This window comes from Akebia trifoliata, chromosome 13, assembly GCF_017979445.1.
Source record: "Akebia trifoliata isolate Shusen 1 chromosome 13, ASM1797944v1, whole genome shotgun sequence".
NCBI classification, from domain to species: domain Eukaryota; kingdom Viridiplantae; phylum Streptophyta; class Magnoliopsida; order Ranunculales; family Lardizabalaceae; genus Akebia; species Akebia trifoliata.
In genome coordinates, this window is record NC_141387.1 from 13,258,134 (window position 1) to 13,267,927 (window position 9,794).

At 32.4% G+C, this 9,794-nt stretch overlaps 1 long non-coding RNA gene across 1 annotated transcript; it reads right to left on the reverse strand.

Moving 5' to 3' along the window:
• Positions 1-3,243: 3,243 nt before the first annotated feature.
• LOC147387924 (uncharacterized) lies at positions 3,244-6,946 on the reverse strand. Its single transcript, XR_015171115.1, has 3 exons — positions 6,782-6,946; positions 6,509-6,575; positions 3,244-3,316 (listed from the first exon to the last, which is right to left on the reverse strand). It is a non-coding gene; the product is annotated as an uncharacterized LOC147387924 (long non-coding RNA).
• Positions 6,947-9,794: the final 2,848 nt, after the last annotated feature.

The following is a 9,794-nucleotide window of genomic DNA, read 5'->3' on the forward strand; positions in this document are numbered from 1 at the left end:
AAAACACATTCCTTGTAATGTTATTTCCAATAGACAGCCAAGTAAAGAGAATAATGAGATCAGTAACAGAATAGTGTGAAGCTAACAAAAAACATCGGAATAAAGAAAATTCTCAGCACGAATAAGAAAGGCTCAAAATCTCAAAGTTGTTATAAGCCTCTGTTAAAATCAAAATGTTCTCTGAATGTATGTATTTCAACAACCAACATCCACAATGGCTCATGCATGACAAAAATTAAAGTTTTAATTGTTTATCTCAACTGACAAGGATAACAATATAAATTTAAGTAAAATCATCCTATAAGCATGTAAAAATTCAAAGCCACTGTTCATACACATTTCCCCCCAACCTCAGTTAAGCAATGTCCTCAATGCTTCAAAAGAAATTAAGAAAACTAGAGATAAATGAAAAAAAAAGGAATGGGAAGACATGATATAACATGAAAGGATGAGTAGGACTTCAATACTTGCATCTTGCATAATTAACAAAAGCAAAAAAAATTAATATACAAAGACTAGACTCGCAAAAGTTGAATCAATTCAAGTAAATGGGATCCTCAAGAATTGTGGTTTCTTTGTTAGGCAAAAACCTCTCTAGAGATATCTTAAGTATTTGTCCATTAACTTCTAAATTTTGACAATCTCTAGGGTCTTCTACTTCCATAGCCCCATTATCAGACACTCTAGTCACCACCACGGGCCCATACCATCTAGACCTTAATTTTCCCAGATGTTTATGGATCCTAGAATCATACAAGTACACCTTTTAATTTGGTTCAAAGGTTTTCCTCAAAATATGTTTATCATGAAAAGCTTTCATCCTAGACTTTTAGATTCTAGAGATCTCATATGCTTCAATACTTGGCTCCTCCAACTTATTCATTTGGAACTTCCGTAGCTTCCCTACCTCACGCAAGCTAAAATTAAAGTCTTTAATAGCCCAATAAGCTTTGTGTTAAAACTCTACAGGAAAGTGGCAAGGCTTGCCAAAAATAAGTAGATAGGGGGGCATACTAATAGGAGATTTGTATGCAGTATGGTAAGCCCGAAGCGCATCAGTTAGTCGTAAAGACCAATTTTTGTAATTAAGGTTAACCATTTTTTTCAAAAAACAAATTAATTTCTTTGTTGGCAAGGTCCACTTAACCACTTGTTTGATTGTAGCACAAGGTTCCTACTTTATGGTGCACTCCATAGTTAATCATGAGGGCCACAAAAGGTCTATTAAAAAATGGGTCTGTTGATTGCTTACACTACGTCATAATGCGCACTAAACGACTATTTAGATAGTCATTTTTGAAAATAACGACTGCTCTTACCATCGCAAGAGCAGTCGTTTTAAAAGGAATCGCGTTTAAATTGTGACTGTCGATAAATGTCGGAAAAAATGACGCTTTTAGACCATCGAAAAAAATGACAATTTTAGACCATCGAAAAAAACGATTGTTTTAGATTAGTCGTTTTTCTTGATTTATAAAAAAAAAAAATTTATTTTTTTAGATAAAAAAATTTATTCATTATTTCTCCTCCCTTGAATCTCAATATGATCACTAGGGCATAAATCATCTAAACAATTAGATTGTGCAGGAGTATCGATGGGCTCTTAGCCTATCCCATTGCTTGTGTTTAACTCTATGCCACATTTTCATCCAAGATAAACAACCCACTTGTCTGCACTTTATGCACATTTTCTTGTCATTCTTCTTCACTTGTTTCTCTTCTTTTTCTCTTTTCCTTTTATTCAATCTGCACCACACAAAAATTAAATTTCGCTTTTAGACTGCATCGTCACCAATATGTTCTTCCCTTGGAATCCCAAGGTTCTACCCAGAATCCAGTAGCATCTTCTATCACAGTGCAATCTACAGCATGGTACGCTACACAAGTGACAATAAGAACAATATTAATCTCCAATCTACCACAGACGATAGTACAATAGTAAAAGCATATGATTTTGTATTACCAGGCCTTAATGACAAGATCAAGATGACCAACTCTCAAATCCCTCAACATCTCAAGAATATTCGAACTCCCTATGCAAATCGTATAAAAATATCTAACTCAATACATGGTTAATATGATTTTGTGGGGAACAACTCTACGAGTTAGAGTCAACTTACATTGATTACTTCAACAAGGTCGTGGACAATAATGCATGGGCTATAGGCCTTGTGTCTCAGTTGTTTGAGTTGGCTCGAACAGTTTCATGGCAGGCTCCGATAGGTCACAACTTCATGAGATTGCGGTTGGTCTTGAAGCCTCTGGTCATCAATTCATAAGGGTTATTATTAGGAAAACCCAATGGAGACCAAGAACAAAGGTGGTTACTAGATGGGTTTGAGGAGAAGATGAAGGATAGTGTTAAGGGTCTGATCATATTCCCATACTTCGCAAACATGTCATACAACCTCACATTATCAATCGAAACATTATACAATTTGTTCTTCATCGAAAATTAAATATGATTATGGTGCAAATTATACAAATTCATGTTGGAAAAATAGACAACCAACCAAGATGAGTTCAATGTGTATAAAATAGACCACAAAGGAAAGATTGTGTTCTATGTCAAGAATTCACATGAATGTTCTGAGATACATAAAATGAAATTGCTATAGAGGAATACCTTAGAGAGACCAGTCCATCCTCAACCTTGGGAATAATTAAGATTTGAAACATAACAAATAAACTTTTTTAGGCTAAAACTAGAATGATATAATACAAACATGGAAAAAAAATTACACATGCCTACATTTCTAATAGATTTAGAGTATGATGCCTATGCGGAGATGTGCTGGCAAGCTTTTATCTGACTGAAACAGGCTGATCAAGGGAAAGAGACAATTCAAAAAGATTAAAATAAGACTAGCTATACTTTATGAGAACAAAATATTGGAATCAAGACTCAACAGTTCGTTGAAAGAGTGTAGCAAAAGTAAGAGAAAACTAGATAAAATCTATAGGAATTTAAGTGTAGCACCAATAGGGTATAAAATGAAGTCGTTCAAGATGGTAGACCAAAAATGACAATGTAAGTAGTGCTTTGATGAAAATTAAAGGATTTAAAAGAACAAGAATACTAAGAAAATATTTCAAGACAAGTGTCTTAACAAAAGATATAATTGACGAAATAAGCAATGCAGTCCTAGAGACTTATATAAGGTACTTGTGAAAAAAAGTTTTAGTAAGGTTGAGGACTCTAAAAATGTGTGAGAAAGGCTTAAATAAGGTCTGGCTACTTACGTCATCATCAAACAGCTTGCAAGTTTCGCAGAAGTATTGACCCATACAAACTCCACAGTTGATACAAACTTGACTAACCTCGCAGTAGCAGAAGCCAAAATAGAAAAAGTTGGTTTATGCAATACACAAGGAACCGAAATTATAGTCAGCCCTATCAAAGGAGAAAGAGAGGAAAAAAGGTAAAACTCACAATCATATTATTCACATGCTATTTGTTTTTAAAGTCTCATTAGCCGGGGTTGGTTTTGTATGTTGTTCTTGGAACCCTGATTTTTAGATGGTCTTTGGTTTGTGAGTTTACTTAGAAATACTGGATAGATTGGCAATAGCCAACTAACCCCGTAGGCACTGATGAGCTGAATCGTCTTAATAATAATAACAAACACAACATTTTACTTATATAACTTATTGAGCTAGAACAACACGGAGTGATATATTTGTTGATTTAGGAGTGGTGTTCAAAAGCTCTCAAGTTAAACTATAGTGCACACGTTGCATATGAGACCATACCCCTAGCTTAGACTACACATAAGCCAAGATATAAAGCTTGACTTTACAATGGCAGTTAATACATGCTCACATGATAAGGAAGTTCATTATTGTATAATGAGTATACTTATTATACCAAGACAATTCAAGACATAAGCATGGATTTAGAATAGTAGTTCATGTGTGCTTCCATGAGGTAAGGAAGTTTGTAGTTATATAGTTATACTTACTAGACCAAAACGTCTCTAATTTTTTGTGCCCAACATATGGCAGAGATGAACTTTGAGGGCAGAGATTTTCATTGTAAAACCCATCAAATAAAGGTAATCTGAAAGACATAACCCACGCGTGATTCACACTTCAAGTTCAACATGTTGCTGTCCTAATAATCTAAACAGAGCTGCCAGTCAAGAAGAGAATAAACTAAATAAACTAAACTTTTGAAGGATCATAGTAAAATCTGTTTATCCAAAGCTAAACCCTTATCCTTGCCAATACGATAATAACAACCAGGACATGACACATGTAAATTCACATGTGCTTATTGATTAAGATCAGATTTAACATTCATTAAAGTGACAGTTATGTTGGAATTCTCCCAATAAAACCATTGGATGGAAGATACCTGCAAATATAAAATCTCACAATTATGATGATTGCAGGAATATTGCACAAGAGGGTCAACCACTAAGCGATACCAACAAAAAGATATAAGGTACATAGAGTTTCTTACAATTCCACTAATCCAGAAATACTTGTGATTGCATTAGGAATAGGGCCACCTAAGTTGTTCCCACTTATTACCCTAGATTAGAAGCAATATTGGGCTTTAAAAGAGAAAGAAACTATAATATACTGTAAAAATTGAAGAAAGAAAATTAGCCTCTCTAAACCTTGCAATAGTATTATGTAGGTTCAAGATTACATGAATGCCTCTAATGGCGTATAACAGCATTATAGATAACAAAGGAGCAAACTACTCGTATATATTACATTCTACCATCAAAAGAGAAGAGTTTAACTTTGAAAGCTTTACTCTCACCTCAAACTTGGATGATACCAAAAGAGATTGCAAGGGACGAAACTACCATCAACATTTAACCAAAAGTCAAACAGACACTATATTACATTCAATAATACTGTAAGAGACCCAAATTTGAAACAAAAAAAAAAAAGGTTAATTTAAGAACACTCCCACTAGGACCCATGACCATGAGGGTGAGGGTGTTGAACTACTTCAAGTCCAAATCCTTGATACATGCCTAGTCTGAACGTTTTAGAGTAGTTATATTGCATAAGCTTGGGTGTCTAATGTATGTGGGTAGGAGATTGGCTTGGGCTCTTTGGACTTTACTGTGCTAATATGTTATGTGTGGTAGGTGCTGCAATTCATAATTTTTTACACATTGTTTTCACTTTGATGGCTTGTTTGTGCATAAACCTGGTAGATCTGCTATTCATATCACATGAGAAATTCACTTTCACGCTTCACATAAGGCAAAGTCTATAATAACCCTATTCTTCAAGATTTTTCGAAGCAGTCACTCTGTACCATGTCGGACTCTAATGTTGGTATCCGTACTCATGCAACATATGGTTTCTTGTGCTCATCCATTATCTTGAAAGAAAAAGCATATTGAGTATTAAATGCATTTAAGTTTGTAGATATATTATATTATTTAGAAAAAGACTCTTTTGAGTAGAATTTAAGTGATTATCACTTCTTTGTTTGAAATAAATGGCCATGTAACTGGAGAAAATAGAGTTGATCATTCTCAATCGATAAATAATATATGGCCCTGGTCCAGCAAGGACGTTTACTGGAAAGTTTGATGACAATAACATTTCTAAACAAACTGATATACCACTATGATGTTAGTTAATTACGGCAGCTGAAAACCTACATAGTGAATCAAAGTTAACTTTTGATTCTTCAGAAGAACGAATCAAACCCTAATTACCATCTCAAAAGTAGGTTAGAAGAAACTCATCCTACAGAACATTATAATCAATATAAGGAATCGCACAAGATTGATTAATTCTAAAGATGACTACAAAAGTTTAGAAACAAACACATTGTGGTTTCCCCTACAATAACAAAGAAACAAAAAAAAATCTATTAAATAATTGATCATCCAGAATTCATTCACCATTTCAAAAACTTAAAGCGTTAAACAATAAGTAATAAGAGGAGATAAGTATCCTTGGTTGACCTCTTCAAACGTGAAGGAAAAAAATAACACTTTACGGTGGTAAAGTTGGACCCTTTTAAAGCCATTCACTTCAAAGTTAGAAAATCTACCTGCCATCCAATGAATACATATTTTTCCAGTAGCTGAGACAGAGAAGCTACCTAGCATTTGAACAACTAAAGCAACTCTTTTCACTAGAATAGTCTATTGCAAGTGAATAAACATGAACATATTATGTAAGAAATTTTTTTTAGAATTTGGAATCCATAATTTGATATAAACCCATTGATAAATGACAAAACAAGTATCATGTTCACAACCACTTTGCAAAATTGAATGATTATTACTTGTTAGGGGAATTTAAATAAGAAGTTCAGCAGCATCAAGTGATGTATCAATGCATCTTAGAATGACCTTAACTTAGATTTAAATTCATTAAATCTTGTTTATTATGTGATAATTGTTCATCATTCAATAAAAAACCAACAATCTTTTTTTTCAATTATTTTAGAACTTTCAAATTAAGATCAAGAAAAAAAAACCCAGCAAAAAGACAAGAACACATAAAAAAAACCCAAACTTACAAATTTTAATACTCAATTGTAAACTCCAAGTTCTCAACGTGGTCCTTACCTAGCATATCCTTTGAATCTAGTTTATCCATCCAAAACAAAGAATGAAAAGAAATGTATGGTTAAAATTGCAAAAAAATAGCAGATTCTAGGGTTTAAATAAAAAAAATCACTAATGAAACCAAAAATGGTAAATTTACATTGCAATGCCTAACTAGAAGAGGAAGAAGTAGGATTATCATGGATTGATTGAAAAAAAATTAGGGTTCTTGTTTAGGGTCTTACTTCAGTAACTTCTTTTAGGCTTCAACGGTTGATTTCCTCCCCTAAATCGACCAAAGACATTGAGATCCCTCCAATGTAGTTGATTTTCCTCTTGAAATTGAGATGAAGAAGGGAGAAACGAGTAGAGTTTTGAGGGAGCGATGGAAGTAGTCGAAGAATCATGCTACTAGTTCATGATTTAGGGAAGAAAACCCTATATTTAGTAATCTTCAATCTTCAATCTCTCAACCAATCGACTGGAATTCAATCTTGTTATTTCCAAAGGGACAAATGTTATGGAAAATGCAAGATCGAATGGCGGCAAGACAATTTTTCCAGTGGAGACACTACAACATTTTTGATGTATAGCGACGATTTATAGCAGCAGATAGATATTTCAGTAGCAGTATGATACATTTTTTGCAGCGGATATGCTAATCCGCTGCTATAGGAGACACTTTCCAAAAAAAAGAAAACATTGAAAACGTTTTTTTGCAGCGGATGATTGTACTCGCCGCTACAGGTGACACACATTCGAAGAAATAATGTTTTTTGCAATGGATATTTATATCCTCTACTATAGGGAGCACATTGAAATGTTTTTTTGCAGCGAATAGTTGTATTCGCCACCACAGGGGACCACACTTATACCATTATTAAAAAAAAATGTTTTTTGCAGCGGATATTTTTATCCGCCACTATAGGAAGCACATTGAAATGTATTTTTACAGCGGATATTTGTATCCGTCGCCACAGGGGACCACACTCATTTTCGAAGAAAGAAACGTTTTTTAGAACGGATATTTCTAGCCATCGATATAGTGGCCACATTTTACAGCGGATGTTTGTATCCGTCGCTACAGATGACCACCATATGATACATTAAAACGTTTGTTGAAGCATATAGTTTTATCCGCCGTTACAGGGGACACATTCACACAAATTTTGCACTCAATTTCCTCTACTTCCTAAAATGGAAATTAATTTTCTTAGGTTTTCTCTTTAAAAAATTAATTTAAAAATATTTTTTTAGTAACAAATCTGTTTTTTATTTTGATTCAAGCGGATACATCTGTTCTTATAATGTTTCACAAATTTTTCTTACATTTAAAAAAAAATTAATTTAAAACTATTTTTTAATAATTATGATTAATTTTTTTTTAATTTCGATTCAAGCGGATACGTCTACCTTTCTTACATTTTCTCTTTAAAAAATTAATTTAAAAATATATATTTTAATAATAATAACTATTATTAACAAATCTTTTTTTATTTCGATTCAAACGGATATGTCTCTTCTTATAATTTTTTTTTTAAATTAGTTTAAATATAATATTTTTAATCATTATTATTTAAAAAATATTTTTTTATTAGTACTTAAAAAGACATGTCTCTTGTATCCATTTTCTTACGTTTTCTTTTCAAATAATTAGTTTAAAAATAATATTTTTATTAATTATTATTTTAAAAAAAAAATTATTAGTACTTCAAATACAGTTGCTTTTTGTAAACTAAATAACGTAAATCCATTTTTCTTACGCTTTCTTTTCAAATAATTAGTTTAAAAATAATATTGTTAATAATAAAAAAATTTATTAATAATTTTTTACGTTTTCTTTTAAAAATATTAATTTAAATATCTTTTTTTATTTAGTTTAAAAAATATTTTTAATAATTATTATTCAAAAATTTTATTTATTTATTAGTAGACACGTCTCTTGTAAATAAATTAAATAACATAAATCTAGGGGTGTAAATTGATAGCCGAAATCCGAATCCAAATTCAAATTTGGAAAATTGGATATTATCCGCAATTTTTGGATATCAAATTTGGATTCGAATGTTATTTTAACATTCGAATGAGTTTCGGATACGAATTTAGATGTTACGAAATCCGATTCAATAATATCCGCTCCGATTTAAATATGTGTGTTATGTATAACACAACAAAACTATGGATGTTCGAATTATGTATTCCTGTAACACAACAAAACTTATTTATATACTTATATATTTGCTTGTGTATTCATGTTACACAACTAAATTTAACAATGTATCTTCTCTCTCAAGTGTCAAACGCAAAAACCAGCGTGGGTTTCGTTGTTTCGACTGTGTGAGCTCCGTAGCCATCCTCTTCTCCGGCCAACGAGCATCAAGGTAGGTACTTCCACCCCCCCCCCCCCCCCTTTCTATCTCTCAATCTCTCACACACACACACATGGTGGCTTCAACCTCAATTAAAATAATATTAATTTAGTATTTGAAAATCAATTTCTTCAAATTGATGTAAAAATACTTGATGTTTTATTCGAATTTTTCATCATTTTTTTTCAAAAATTAAAGTTTATTTGATTTAAGACTTTTTTTTTTCAAAAAATCCTGGTTAGTGATATCCGATTGGATTTGAATTCAGATATAGCACTATCCGATCAGATATCTATTCGTTGATAGCTTTACATAAATCCAATTTTATTATGTTTTCTTTTCAACTAATAGTTTAAAAATAATATTTTTAATAATTATTATTTTAAAAATATTTTTTTATTAGTATAAATAGCAGCGAAAAATTAATTTTGTCTGTAAAAGGAAAAAATCATTTTTTTGCAGCGGATGAATTTATCCGCCGCTACAAGACACATACTCCATTCGATTTATCTGAAAAAGAATCATTGTTTTGCAACGGTTTAATTTATCCGCAGCTACAAGGCACCAAAAGGGCAGCGGAAAAACACAATCCGTCTGTAAATCCTCTTCACCGCCGACGAAAAAAGAAATTAATTTTCTAAAGAATTGCGCGCGAAAAACCAATTCTCTCTTCCCTCTCATTTTCCTCTCGTTCCTTCATCTTTGTCTGTCACTCTCTCTCTCATTTTCTTTCTATCTGTTGGGGCTTGTAAGATTACTTCGACAAGCTAGAGTGAAACAACTGGTAAGCTCTCACATTCTCTCTTTCTTTCTCATGTTTTGATTTAAATTTTTTTGCAATTGGTACTCTGCAATCCGATCCTTCATCCATGGATTGAAACCCTAGACT